Genomic DNA, 15,936 nt, shown 5'->3' on the forward strand with positions numbered 1-15,936 from the left:
TGGCTTATTCTTTGATGAGGTAGTGCAAAATTATTTTCCTGACCAAAATGCAGAGCTTCGACTTCAGTTTCTGATGTAGATAAAGCATGAAAATCAACCTCTATCCTTTCACCTCCAAGACACACACTGGAGAGGAGGAGTACCTCTACAGGTGGTTTTGCAGATGTTGAACATTGTGCAGTTAGACCGGGTTCCCTATCCGCTTGGGCCTCAAAACTTGAAGCGCGTCTGGAAACATTAACACTGAGACATTTCCTGTTGGAGTGTTTTGGATGAATTAAGACCATGAGGTGCCTCCTTCAGCGACACCATAAGTCCTCTAATTCTCTCTGACCTGCAGATCCATGATTGACAGTAGCCTTGCTTGCCACTTCAAACACTTTTTGTACCATCTCCCAAGGGTCTTTCTTTACTACTGTCAGATCCAAATAGGAAATATCCTGTTCTTGACCTGGAATTTGCAACATCTGAGGTGGCTGTTGGGTATGTTCTGAATCCGTCAAGGCAGCTGATATAGTGTAAGCTGGAACTGAAGATTCACAGGGCAGTATAGAGCACTTTGGGTGAATAAAAAATGTCTCCCTGAGGGACTTGAAACATTTTGTATTTCAATGAATCCCTATTAGAGTTGTTGTTCATATGTTTTTGTGACTGGATTTCACATGAATTATCCTTAACAGAGTTAAATTCAAAAGCATCCAGCTTCATGTCTGCACAATATTTTGCAGACCCACCCTTTAATCTTTTACTTTCAATGCTGTATTACAGGCTTTTAGTGATTCCTAAACATACAGTGTACATACCTGAACACACTCTCTCAAGAGCTTATTCCTTTCATATTCAGTCCAAGGTCATAGCAGGGTCATTGACTCATCAAAATGTCAAGAGTCGTGGAAGTGATATCATGCACCCGTTGACCATCGGTGAGGTCACAGGTTTGGCCCATATCCCATAATTTGACCTTTAACAGCTTCCTGGTGTCTTTGTGGAGCAACTAGATGGACAGGGAGTTTGAACTGCCCACAGGTAAAGGTACAGTAAAATCCCAGGTTATTGTGTTTTCCTTCTGCATTTATGACCACATAACCTAAGGCAATATGGAAAGGGCATACAAGGGGTACCAGAGAACAAGTCAGGGGTACCACATGATACTTAATTTATCCCTAATTAACTTCCAGGGGTCACACAGGCTTAGAAAGAATCCTTACGCAATGCTTGCCACAATCATTGTTTTTTTTGTAAATGTATTTATTATTTTCCAAAAGAAACACAAAATTAAAGAAAGGCATACAGATTCAATATACAATGGTGATTCATAAGGTGTCACTCTAGTCACAAATATTATGCGTATCATCGTTCGAACATACTCAAATTGCATGGTCAAAAATAGGGGTAAAGGCCCACAGCGGGGCAACATTTCCTCAACAAGCACTTAATGCAACAGTACCACTCAACATACCCACCAGTATATGTGCAATATGCAATTCCCCAGTTCATCAAGGCGCACAGTCAAGGGGGGTGGAGAGACCCTACAAAGTAAGCATCGATCAAATGTTCAATATCGGGGTGCTCCCGCATCTCTCAACCAATACCCTCGGGGACCACCGGGTGTGTAGGAGTGGGTTGACTATTTTCAATGGTGCCTGCGATATATGCACGGTATGGGCCCCAAATGTCGACAGGCCTGGATGTGGCGGGAACCATGTCGGAGAATTCGGTACTGTTAATATTGCAGTGTGCCATGCTCCAGGGCCAGGAGCAGTGCAGCGGTGGTGGTCTGTCGCACCATCTTAGTGCGACTTCTCGTTTGGCTAGCAGAAAACTCAGTGCCGCCAGTCTGCGCGCAGTCTTTGGAAATTCAGCCACGTAACCCAGGAGAGCGATCTCCGGGATAGGGGCCAGGGTTAAATGTAGTATGTCACTGAGTGTGCTGTGTACTCGGTACCAATAGTCCTGCAACTTAGGGCAGGTCCATGAAAGGTGAGCGAAATCCGCAAATGGTCCACCGCATTTGGGACAGGCGTGAGATCGTGATGGATCAATCCTGTGTAGTCGCGCTGGTGTGAAGTACAGCCTACGCAAAAATGTAAAATGTAAAAGTTTGTGTTTACTATTGATCGAGACGTTTTTGGTCGCTTTACAGCACCACTGCCATTGATCATCTGAGATGGTGTATCCCAAATCTGTCTCCCAAGCAGCACGCACTGCCTGGTCTCGAGAGGGGAGGAGGTTGCTGCACATCCGATACAATTTAGAGACCAAGTGTGCGCCCGATGTGTGCTGTATGATAAAAGTGAGGGGCGTCATCTCCTTGGGGGGGGAGGGGGTACAAAGAGAATGAAGCGCGCAGCAGGGAGCGCAGTCTGGTTAGAACAAGTGAGTCCATGAACGTCCTCTCCGTGAAACGTTGGTCCTCTGTCAGTGTAAATGCATGGCCGTCCGGGAACAATTTCCCGACTGAAGTTATGTGGAACTTAGTCAATGTTTGTCGCACCACAGTCTCCCCAGTTATCGGGAGCCAGGTGGCGTTGGGTAGTGGAAGGGCCGGGGAATACAACTGCGGCAGGCCGACAAGGCGGCTCAGTCTACCCCATGCCCAGCATGTGGCCGAAACTATTTGAATATCTCTCGGATCTCTGGGAAAGCCCGACGGGAGAGTGGTGGACAATGTTCCTGGCAACACCAAATCGGCCTCCGGTTTCAGGTACGGGATCCTGGCATCGGATGAAACCACGGGTATGCGTATGAGCCCTGTGCCACCAGAAAATACAGATAAAAATCAGGGACGCCTAACCCACCCCGCTCATATGGGAGCATTAGCACATGCCAAGCCACACGTGGAGTCTTGCTGCCCCACACCAGTTTCAGGAGTAAAGAGCGGAGCTGCGTGAAGAAAACTTTGGTAAGGGGTATAGGTATATTATTGAACAGGTATAGAAACCTCGGCAGTACAATCATTTTGATGATAGCAACACGGCGGCCATGGACAATGGTAGTCTAGTCCATCGTTCAACCTGCTCCTCAAGGGCCGTCAGTGCAGTTCCGTAATTTAATCTGACAATGGATGCCGTCTCCAAATGTATATGGATGCCTAAGTATCTCACAGAATCCCGGCACCATGCGAGGGGGAGAGAGTTGGGCCATTCGACTGTACTGGGCGTAAGTGGGAATATAACCGACTTGTGCCAGTTAATGCGAAGGCCAGAGTATTTGCCAAAGCGGGTGATTTCTAAGAGCAATATCTCTAGGTTGACTCGGGTCTGCCTAACATAAAGGATGGTGTCATCCACATATAGCGAAATCAGAAGCGGGCCGGTGCGGAATTGGAGGCCTCGATGCTAATGCTTTTCCTGGAAATGGCGGACCAATGGGTCCATTGCCAGGATATATAACAGTGGGGACAGTGGGCAGCCCTGTCTCGTGCCACGCGCCAGTCTGAACTGGGCAGTGAGTATACCATTTAAACGCAATCGGGCAACGGGAAGAGTGTACAGCAATTCCACTGTGTTGACCAAGCATTCCGGAAGTCCCATGCGGCGCATCACAGACATGAGGAAAGGCCACTCCAAAGAATCAAACGCCTTTTCGGCATCCAACAGTATCGCTGCCGCTGGTGTATCGGGGTCTACCCGGTGGATAACGGAGAAAAGGGTGCGGAGGTTAAGGGATGTGGAGCGGTGTGGGATAAAGCCTGATTGGGCCGGAGAGACTATGGATTCCATCAGGAGCGAGAGGCGTATGGCCAGAACCTTCGCTAAGATCTTGTAATCGAGATTCAGTAAAGATAGAGGGCGGTAGGATTCGCAAAGCGTAGGGTCCTTGCCCGGTTTAGGGAACAGCACGATGACCGCCTCCCTTAAAGTGGGGGGCAGACAGCCAGATTCAAGGGCCTCAGCGTACATTTCTACCAGATGGGGAACCAGCAGATCCTTGTAGGCCTTGTAGAAGTCAGCTGAAAACCCATCCAGTCCGGGGGCCGAAGAACTCGTCATGGAGTCAATTGCTTCCTCCACGCTGTCCGATGTTATGGGATCAGCCAAAAAGTCAATCATCCATTTATCTAAGTAGACCATGGTGATCTCATTCAGGTAAATCCCCGCGTTCAGTAGCATCGTCAGTCAATGTGAAGGTGTATAGTTTAGTGTAGTAAGACAGAAATGTGTCACAGATCTCAGGCGTGGTGCGCAGTATGTCTCCCATCGGTCCCCTAAGCTCTGTGATATAAGAAGAGGAGGGAGGTGGACGGAGTAAGTGAGCTAATAACCTGCCAGGTCGTTCACCCTCCCCTTGTTGTCTGGCCGTGTATGACCTAGTCAGGAATCAGAGTTCCCGTTCCGCTCCCTCCCTAAACTCCACCAGCAGCTGCAAGCGCCTGCGCTCCCTCTCTTCTGTGTGGTGTTGAAGCTGTTCAGTGTCTAGCGCCGCTATGTCGTGTTCTATACGAGAGAGGGCAGCCCGTACATCGCACAGTATTCCAGTATGTTTAGCAATGCACACCCCCCTTATGGTCGCTTTAAATCCCTCCCAGAGGACAGCCCAGGTGCCCACCGTGCCCGTGTTTAAGTCAAAATATTCTACAATTGCTTGTCTGATTTCTTCCGTGAAAACTGGATCCAATAAAGCCTTCCCAGGGAAGCGCCACCTTCTCTCATAACCACCCTCCCGGGGGACCCTCAACATCAGCACTACGGGAGAATGATCAGACAGCGTGCGCGGCAGTGTGAGCAGGTCCGCCACCCACCAACCTACCTCCGGGGATATCAGCCAATAGTCGATTCTGGTCCATGTATCGTGGAAACCAGAGTAGTGGGATTAAGCCGGAGTGGCCGTGTGCAACATTGCTTCAATGTCGACGAGAGAGAAGTGTGTGCAGACGTCTCGCAGGACTGGGCGTGAATGGGGCCCGTGTCTGGGGTAGTTGCAGTGCTGTCCCTTGACGGATCCAAGAGCAGATTAAAATCACCGCCAATTAAAAGTAGGCCAGGTTCTGAGTTCAACAATTGTACCTGCAGATCATTGAAGAAGGTGGGAGCATCAGTGTTAGGGCCATACACCCCAACGAGCGGGACCTTGTGTCCCATTAGGGTTCCCGTAATGATGACATATCTGCCATCCTTGTCAAGGACAGTATGGAGCAGTTTATGGATTGTGGATACAAATTGCTACCCCCCTGGAGTATCTGTTGTAATGAGCAAAGAAGCGATGCGTACCCCAGCTTCTGGCTGCCCTTGTGGCAGAGTCAGCGGTCAAATGAGTCTCCTGTAGGAATACAATGTCTATTTTATGCCTAGCTATATAATTAAACACCTGTTTACACTTTTTGTCGTTGTTCAGCCCCCTAACATTCCAGGTCATCAAGGACAATTCCGAGGGACCCGACTGAAACCCTAATCTGGCCATGGGAACAAAGTAGGGCTAAGTGACCTATAGCATGAGCAGGTCTGTACTAAAATTGCAATGATTTCCGGACACCGGCAAGGAAAACAAAATCAAACAAAACCCCACTCCCACCCCTCACCCAACCTCTTGCAAACTCCAAAGATGAACATCCCACCCCGCTCGGAGGTAACATAGAACATTATGAACAGTTGAAGCGCAATTGCAACTGAAACCCCCTTAATGAAAAAAAATAGACATTCCCCAAGCAGAACGGCATTCGCCATGGGGGGTAGCGACGCCTCGACATCCGGGCTATCAAAACACTATTATTTGGCAGTCAATCAAGTGAGTCTCCATTTGCAACGCCGACTGTTCAAAATACGAAAGTAGAAGCATGTGATAGATTTCAATTGTTAGCCTTGTCCAGCGTCCGTGAACAGATCCACGCTTTGTTGAGTGTCTCCCTGCGCCGGTGACGGTGCCCTGGAGTTGTCTGTGTTCTGGGAACCTCTGGATTTATAGGTTTGACAAAATTCCTGCACCTCTGATGGGGAGTCAAAGACGCGAGCCCTGCCAGCCACCTCCACTCTGAGGCGTGCGGGGTAAAGCATACCATATTTTAGGCCCAAATTTCGTAGAGCAGCCTTAACCCCGGTGTATTTCCGACGTGCCTCCTGGACCATTGCGGTGAAGTCTGGGTAAAAGGACAACGAATCGCCCTGCCATCGTATTTCCCCTTTCTCACGGGCGGCACGCAGGGCTGCATCCCGGTCCCTAAAGTTCATGATCCTGGCGATGATAGGGCGTGGCGGCAGGCCTGGTTTTGGTCGCGGGCCCAGGGATCGGTGGGCCCTCTCCACCACAAACCCCGGAGTAAACAGGTCCCTTCCGAACAGGTCAATGAGAAGCTTTTCCACAAAGACGTCCATCCGGCCAGTTTGGGTCGATTCCACCGCACCCAAAATGCGAACGTTGTTGCGTCGTCCGCGCGCTTCCAGGTCTTCATTTTTTATGGCCACCTCCTTCAAGATTTTTTGAACCCTGTCAAGGCGTTTTAACGTTTTAGAGCCAGCGTCTTCAACATCAGAAATGCGGGATTCAGCAATGTCCAGACGACGATCATGGGCCTGTACTTTAGACCCCATGTCTGCAAGTTTCTGCTCCAGCGTATCAAATCTATTATACAGTGCCTTGAACCCGGCTCTTATTTCAGACATCATTGTCGTGACCAATGCAGTGGTGTTGTCCTGCTGAGTAGGGGGACCCGCTTCCGACGTGGAGCCCGTGATGGTGTCAGCATTCAGCAGGGAGGCCTTATCAAAGCTGAGCTTACGCTGGTTAGGGTCTCTTTTCCCCATGGTGGTCGATGGTCCAGCCGTCGCGCGCAGTGGATAACTAGCCAGGCGGAGGGCAAGTGTTGAGGCCTTGCATGGACGCACTAGGCGAGCAGGGTAAGTGCGGCAATCGTCAATGTCCTCGGCGTTCAGAGTCCCCGCATTGTGCAGGCCGCGTCAGGCAACAAATGATGGCTGTGAAGCCCAGTTCCCAGCAGTCTTCTGGGCAGCCAGCGTCCAGGGGATGAGTCTACCGACCCATCGCTACTGGCCATACAACTGAGCGACGACTGTCTTCCAATTTTGTGAGCGGTAAGGCCAATGTGGCGGTGCTAGGCGATGGAGCGCCCACTGTGTCCTCAGCGGGGTCCCCGGGTAAGATGGCGGATCAGGGCCAGTAGACAGCCGATAGTCCAGTTTCCACCCCGCTCCACGCAGCAATTAAGCACAGGGGAAACCCACAGAGAGGGGGGAGGCGGGCCGCTCAGCATCGCAGCAGCTCCGAACCGTATAGCGCCCACCCCCGCTCAGGCGTCCTCTCGCGGCACCCGGGTCCGGTCTCCCCTCAAGCCCCGCCCAGGGCAGCCGCTACTCTAGTCCCCGGCTCCGGCCCACTGGCTAGGCCCTAAGGCTTCGCGCGACCCGGAACCACGGAGCCAGCACGGACCGACCCCCAGGCCGGCACCCGAGGAGCGAGCCCAAGCCCCCGGCACCAACGCGGACCCCCGACAGCAGACGAAGCAACCCCGGCACGAAACTTACCCGCGATCCGGGCGCATGGAGAGCAGTCGCCGGTGGGGTGGAGGTCCGCTCCTCCGCCGGTGTGTCCCCCTCCGGGCACCCCCGAGCCCAGTTCCGGTATCAAACGGAGGCGAATCGCCGAAGCTGCAGGATGGATGTGGAGTGCGGGGTTAAATAAGCCTCAGGCCCTCAGGATGTCATGTTCAGGCCGCCCGGACGGCGGAGCTTCAAACAAAGGCGGCCATCTGAGTCGCCTCCGTGGCCACGCCCCCCCACAATCATTGTTGATATATAGTTGTACATCAGGCACCTGCATTCATCATAAGCAAAGTACAAGTCATCCACCATGCTGCTGCAGAGCTACGTCTCTCAAAACAACTCACTTCTCTAGTCCAGCAAACACTCCACTGGCTATCTATAGCTAGAAGGGCAATGTTCAAGGCACTCTGAGTTGTCCACAGAGCCTCCCAAGGAAAAGGACCACTATACCTGCAATGTAAATTCCAGCAATGCAAACCAACTAGAACATTGCTCTGCAGACTTGCACCACCTTTCATCATATCACCTTATCATAAGGAATCAATAGGATGCACTGCTTTCTCAGTACAAGCTGCCAAGCTCCGGAACTCACTAAGAGGCAACATTAGAAGCACACAGGAGCATATACACATCTGAAGACAGTTTAAAACACGGCTAGTTCATAGATAACTACACAACTCACATCCTGACAACAGAGCCCAGAAGTCAGTTGTACCCTCAAGCACAATCCTCAGCTTGCAACCTACGAATGGTAAACAACTCAGCCACCAAACTTTTTTCGACCTGCAGGTAAGCTCAGAAGGGCTGACCTTTTGTATGCCGTTGCATTATATAGTTACTTACATATATAAAAGTTATTGTCCACAAAAATACTAAGACCTTAATATGCACCAGTCATCAGCAAACTGCAACTTGCTCCTCCAAAATTCACATAGGACATATTTGCTATGATGATAGTCCATCACCACCAATGCAGAGAAAGAATATCGATGGAAAAATATCGAAATGCAAGACTATCGAGGTAAGAATATCGATGGCGTTAAATATTGAGGTACTTTTTCTCGACGTTAGAAATATCGATTTAGAAATATTGAATGTGAAAATATTGATGGTAAAAATATCGATGTAATAATATCGATTTTATGGTTTCTATTTTTTTAATGTTCTATTTTTTAGTTTTTAAAGTAATTATGTATTAGTAATTTTATAATGTTTAAAGAATTTTTGAATTTTTTATGTTTGAATATTTTTTTGTTTTAATATCAATTTTAGGAGCAGGGTGTTGGGTTTATAGGGGATAAGGGTTGGTCGCAATTTAAAAGTTGATGAAAAATAAATATAACATTTTAATTTGTATATATTTTAGGAGCGGGATGTTGGGTTTGTAGGGTATACGGGTGAGAAGAAAAGTAAAAATATCAATGAAAAGATACTATCATTTTAAAATTTGCATATAGTTTAGGAGCGGGATGTTGGGCTTATAGGGTTAAGGGTGGGGAGTAATTTAAAAATATTGTGTTAATTTTTTTATTTTTATTAAACTTTAGGAGTGGGATATTGAGTTCATAGGGGATATGGGTGGTGAGTAATTTAACAATGTTTGGATAAAAAAGAAAGGTTAAATAATGAAATAAAAATTATAGAATTATAAAAAAAAATTACATTTTCATTTTTATATTAGTACATTTCAAACTTATTTGTGTATATTATATGTAGCATTAGTGAATGTTTTATGATTTTTAATAATATGTTTACATATTTAACACATTTTAAAAATTATTAATATAAATGTGTATTTATAAATACATTTTTATAACATTTTGTGATTAAATTAAAACATATTTTTAAAGATTTAAATATTTTTTTTAAATGGAGAATTTTAAATTATTAAATGTTTTTTTAAAAATTTACACACAATTGTGATTGTATTTCTTAAAATATTAAAAATGTTGATACATTTTTGTTTTAAGAATATATTTTTGGTAGTTTGAAAGATCAATATGTAATCAGTCCTTTCCTTTAGTTTATTTGTACTTGGATTTGGAATGATAAATTCTTATGGTTTACTATCCAGCACTTTCCCTGAGTTTGGTTGGATTGGGAGTTGGAATAGTAAATTATTATGGTTTACTATCCAGCACTTTCCTGGGGTTTAGTTGGATTTGGAGTTGGAATAGTAAATTATCATGGTTTACTATCCAGCACTTTCCCTGAGTTTAGTTGGATTTGATGTTGGAATAGTAAGTTATTATGGTTTGCTATCCAGCACTTTCCCTGAGTTTAGTTGGATTTGGGACAGTACATTATTATGGTTTACTGTCCAGCACTTTCCCTGAGTTTAGTTGGAATAGTAAATTATTATGATTTACTATCCAGCACTTTCCCTGAGTTTAATTGGATTTGGAATAGTAAATTATTATGGTTTGCTATCAAGCACTTTCCTTGAGTTTAGTTTGAGTTGGAGTTGGAATAGTGAATTATTATCGTTTACAATATCCAGCACTTTCCCTGAGTTTAATTGGATTTGGAGTTGGATAGTACATTTTTATGGTTTACTATCCAGAACCTTCCCTGAGTTTAATTGGATTTGGAGTTGGAATAGTACATTTTTATGGTTTACTACCCAGCACTTTCCCTGCGTTTAGTTGGATTTGGAGTTGGAACAGTAAATTATTATGATTTACTATCCAGCACTTTCCCTGAGTTTAGTTGAATTTGAGTTAGAATAATAAATTATTAATGTTTACTATCCAGCACTTTCCCTGAGTTTAGTTGGATTTGATGCTGGAATAGTAAGTTATTATGGTTTGCTATCCAGCACTTTCCCTGAGTTTAGTTGGATTTGGGACAGTAAATTATTATGGTTTACTATCCAGCACTTTCCCTGAGTTTCGTTGGATTTGGAGTTGGAATAGTAAATTATTATGATTTACTATCCAGCACTTTCCCTGAGTTTAATTAGATTTAGAATAGTAAATTATTATGGTTTGCTATCAAGCACTTTCCCTGAGTTTAGTTTGAGTTGGATTTGGAATAGTGAATTATTATCGTTTACAATATCCAGCACTTTCCTTGAGTTTAATTGGATTTGGAGTTGGATAGTACATTTTTATGGTTTACTATCCAGAACCTTCCCTGAGTTTAATTGGATTTGGAGTTGGAATAGTAAATTTTTATGGTTTACTACCCAGCACTTTCCCTGCGTTTAGTTGGATTTGGAGTTGGAACAGTAAATTATTATGATTTACTATCCAGCACTTTCCCTGAGTTAAGTTGAATTTGGAGTTAGAATAGTAAATTATTAATGTTTACTATCCAGTACTTTCCCTGAGTTTAGTTTGGGTTGGAGTTGGAATAGTAAATTATTATGGTTTATTATATAGTAGTTTTGTTGAGTACAGTAATGTTTGTTGATGGGATTGTACTTTTTGGGGGGTATCATTCTGCTTTTTGTCAAAGTTTATTTTATTTGGAAGTTACTAGATAACTCTTAAAAAGGTCCAACAGAACCCCAACAAGGCCAGGGGCTTTACAAGTGAAACTTGATCTGATGGCCTACAACACTTCATCTAGGTTTGGGCAATATTTGTTTTGGAATTCACCCTTTGAGCCTGCACAGGAGTCAAAATTGCATGAGCACCCCCCCCCCCCGTACTCTGTCATTCCTGCCTCCCCAGGTCCATGATATAGCAATTTCAATTTGCAAAGCTCTTCGGCTTCCTTAAAAAAATGGCTGATTCACAATGCCCCAAAATGCCTTAAGATCTTTCTTGCAGCTTACTTCCTCAAGGTCATCCCATGCTTTCCTTTTTAAGATGTTTTGCTAGCCTAGATTGCCTTCATGTATGCTTTTCTACACTGGGTCACTTCTTGAAGAGCGTGTATAAGCGCTTTGTGGGTGAGGGAGCACTCTTTTTCAAACCACCCCTCCCACTTCTCTATGTATGATTTGGAGGGCCTAGCAGGTGCTACCTTAATTGCCTCGGAGAGTGTGGAAAAGGCTACTATATTATCACTCGGGTCTGCCTCGTCATCTAAGCAAGTGTTAAACAGGGTGAAATTGTCCGACCAATTTTGATGAGAAGTCTTTAATATTCACAAACTCCCATTTAATTCTAGATCTCTTTGTTCTATAGGTCAAAATATCTGTGACACACCTGTTTGGACAGTGAGTAGCCTGCCATTGAGAAATAATCATAGAAAGGCTTTGCAACAGATAATCAATGAAAGAAGTCAGGTGAGTAAAGAAATCAGTAGCAAACAAATCTAAGTTAACTGATTTAAGGATAAAATATGTGAGGGAACCCTCTCCCTTACCCACATACGTATTAGAAAAAGGCACATTATTGTTTACAAGATTAATTGGAATACCCCATATTAACTTGGTCTTGAGGAAAGTTGAAAACCATAAGCATCATGTAAAAGACGGGTCTTTGGGCTCCCAAGCCCACATGCATCTCAGAGCTCAGTGGGGCAAAAACAAGGGGGCAAAAATTAGCATTAATGTCTCCGACTCCACACCAAGCCCAAAATGTTGCCAGTAAAGGAGTCCATCTCAAGTTCCAACCTAGATAATACATAAATTCTATTAGTAGGAGGAATTGTATTTTAAAAAAATAAGTCTCTGAGTTCAAGGCTGAGTAATTGATAAAAAGGCAAATTGGCTTTGTAAAAAAGGTACTGTGTCGACCATAACTGAGAGGTATATTGCCAAACCAAACATTGGGTGGCAGGATGAAGAGGGAATTGCAGTGAGATGGGTAGTCCTGAGTCCATTTAAATCCACCAGCTTAACTGCCAAGATTCTTGAAGGCAGGCTATTGCAAACAAACAAGTCATTTTGAAGTTTGGTCCTAAGGCCTGCCACATTCCAAAAGAGAATTGTCAACTTTTGTGCTTCAGGGCTTGGCAATATATTGACCCTGATGCAGGAGATTCTGTGTCGGGAGTAATAATAGAATGTTCAGGGGCACTCTCCGCCTTACAGGTAGACGGATTTCAGTCTTTTTCTGGTTACTCCTGCTGTTACCAACTGAGAGCTTGTGTTGTTTAGGTGGTGTTGTCCCTTTGGATGCTGTGTGATTGTTAGCTGTCATAACAACAGCAAACGAATCAGTGCGGTTGGATGACCGTTACTCATTTCACCTGCCGCAAAACTAGGGTATGCCTCTGATTTTCCAGGTGTGAAAGGCAACCACAAGTTTCATGCATGGGAAAGGAAACATACAGGCTAAATAGTAGGGCAAGATTTTAATTTGGTGAAGAGGGCCATTCAAAAAGACGCTGGTAACTTGCAGATGCTCAGAGTCACTGCTGCACTAATCTGCTCTGACAGCACCTCTAACAATGCCTCTATGTGGTGGATTAAGATTTGTGGGCCTCAGAGAAAGAGAGGTGGGATAATGCGAAGAAGCCTGATAAATGACCTCTACTCCCCAATCAAAAAATGTATCCCTGCATTCCCAGATCTGATTGGCTTTATCCTTGGTAGACCAAGAAGTCACAGTAATTTCCCTGCCTCACACCAATGGTTGAGGCTAGAATTCTATGAATTTGATCTGATTAGAACTTTACCTCCAAGCCATTTAAAGTGTCAATAAATTTCAGTATGGCACTTTCATTAAGGATGTTGTGTTTGTCTTTAGACACATAACTAGGGAACATCTCAAGTTTCTTAGTTTAATTATTTCATTATTACTTAATTGTCACCTTATACCCCTACAAACCTAGCAACCCACCTCTAAAATATAAATGAAATAAATAAGTATAACACAATTTATATAAAGAATACTCAATTAAATAATTAACAAATAATAATGAATTGTTAATTAATAGTACTTAATTAACTTCCTACCCTATAACCCTATAAACCCGGCAGCCCACACCTAAAATATAACTAAAATATATAAGCTACGCACCTGATTGCCGCCACCGCCACGAGTCAGAAAGCAGCCAGCAGGCTCCAGGGAACGCCGCCATCTCCGCCGCCACTGCCAAAGAGTCCCAGGATATCGGACTCCGCGCCGCCGCTCCGGGAGACCACAAATCCCGGCAGGCCTCGCGGCGGCGCGTACGCAGTGACGCGGGTCGCGCTGCTGAGAGCGCCAGAGCCCTTCAAAGGGAGGAGAGCCCCGGCAGAGCGGGGGGAAAAGCTACGCACCTGATTGCCGCCACCGCCACGAGTCAGAAAGCAGCCAGCAGGCTCCAGGGAACGCCGCCATCTCCGCCGCCACTGCCAAGAGTCCCAGGATATCGGACTCCGCGCCGCCGCTCCGGGAGACCACAAATCCCGGCAGGCCTCGCGGCGGCGCGTACGCAGTGACGCGGGTCTCGCTGCTGAGAGCGCCAGAGCCCTTCAAAGGGAGGAGAGCCCCCGCGTCGCGGGACGCGAGCGGGACGCCCGGGGCAAAGCCCGGGCAAAGGGCGGGCCCTCTGAGGCCCTCAGAGGACAACAGTGGTCGGGCGGGCCACCCCTCTAACATCTCACTATAAGGTTAGTCCCCTAATAGGTTTATACAATGGCTGAGTGCACCGCTACAAGTAACAATGTTGATATCCTCACTCAGGATGCAGAGTCTTCCGTATCACTGCTAACGTCGTTTGAGGCACTGATAGATACCGCATTTAATGAGATTGTCGAGACTGAAAGGAGATACTCTATGGGTCCCATGAGCATCAATCAATCACATGTCATGAGCAGTCTCAACGGCAACACCCATATAAATCCTGAAGTAATTGTGGTAAAACCCTCACATCCTGTTGTTGATGTACCAATTATCTTAGACGACGATGACACTGTTATGTACATAGCACCAGATGTAGCTCTTGACCCTGCCTCGGTACCAACATCTACATAGGCTACCAATAAGGTATCTGATAAAGTTGTAGCCAAGAGAAAGAGGGGCCCTGCTAAATTAACCCACAACAAAAGGAAGCAGCCACCAAGGATTATAAACCAACCAACTCCACAAAGTATGTGGAACAAGGGGAAGAGACAGAAGCTGGTTCAACATATAGTACCTACACAGGAACAACCGCATCTGGGTGACGTCGTCGTTATAAATAACGACGGGTTAAATTTTATATCTATTTCCACCCAGACTGAATCCCCCAACGAAATTAACAAATTCAGTCACTACTCCAAATCTGAGGGGAACCTTATTGAGACTATTGCAGATACTATTTTTAAAAACTTGGAAGGTCAAATGATCAAACAATTTAATAATATTTTTAAAAGACTTGACAAATTGGAAAACGTAATTAAAAACGAGGATGCCAAGAGAAAAGGCACAGCGAACCTGGACAAAAAGAGAGTAGAACGTCTGCTAAAAGATCTTGAATCCACTACCCGTGTCCTCACTAGTAGTGACCACGATATTAACAGGGTTGTGGAACAACAAACTATTACTAATTTAACGCCGTCTGTTACACCCACGGCGATTAAAAGTAAAGGCACAAGAGGCAGTAACCCGCCTGACTCTTTAATTAACACCCCCTTATCATTATGCAATGTTACACGCGGACCTGTCACCTCGTCCAAACCCTCTGTTTCTGTCATCACTGTAAACGGACCATCAACTAATAATAATAATAAGAGTAATACAGCGATGCAGACCACCATAGCACAGAAGGCCTCTGCCAATCCCAGCCAGCGCGATAAGAAGACCTCACATGAAGACATTAGGCCTATAAAACATCAAGGCCCAGCCTTACACCTTCCACCTGAGGCTTGTCCATATGTTTTAGTTCTGGCTGGTATTCCACCGCTTAGGGAAGGTCAAAGTGAATCGTGGGTTCAACTGCACAACAAGTGTTTAGACTGGTTGACAAAACACAAGGGGGTGGGTTATGATATTTTTAAAGAGATCATAACCACACGGCGAGTAACCTGGGTTGGTCCTCTTTTTAAAAATATCAACGGGGATTGTATTGTAATTAATTTCAGAAACCCAGGCACTGCAAAATTTTTGTTGAACAACAACTCTGCTCGACATGGTCCATCTACTGTGGTGACCCCCCTACCGCTAAATTATTTTTATCGTCCTCCCCACAAGATGATGCAACCCCCACCAGTTTTTCCGTTATATAACAGGTTTGGAATATTTCAGGACCTGGACACATTGGACTGACTGCCCTCCAAAAACACCGAACTGCCTTCTGTGTGCTTTGACACATTCCAGCTAGTGGAAACACCTCTAGAGGCAGCCCCGTTAACATTGGAGATCTCTCCACCCAGTATACTATGTGAACAACAGGGGCACGTCACAGCTAAATTTGCCTCAGGAACTAACCAGGGTCCTTGTCTGAGGAATGATAATAACTTAAAAATTCTCAGTTGGAACACCGCGGGTCTGAAGACCAAGATGGAAATTCCTTCCTGGAGGGATTGTGTCAATTGTTATGACATATTAATGTTTCAAGAAACTTGGTGTGTTGAGGACCT

Source organism: Lissotriton helveticus, chromosome 1_1 (genome assembly GCF_964261635.1).
Source record: "Lissotriton helveticus chromosome 1_1, aLisHel1.1, whole genome shotgun sequence".
Classification (NCBI taxonomy): domain Eukaryota; kingdom Metazoa; phylum Chordata; class Amphibia; order Caudata; family Salamandridae; genus Lissotriton; species Lissotriton helveticus.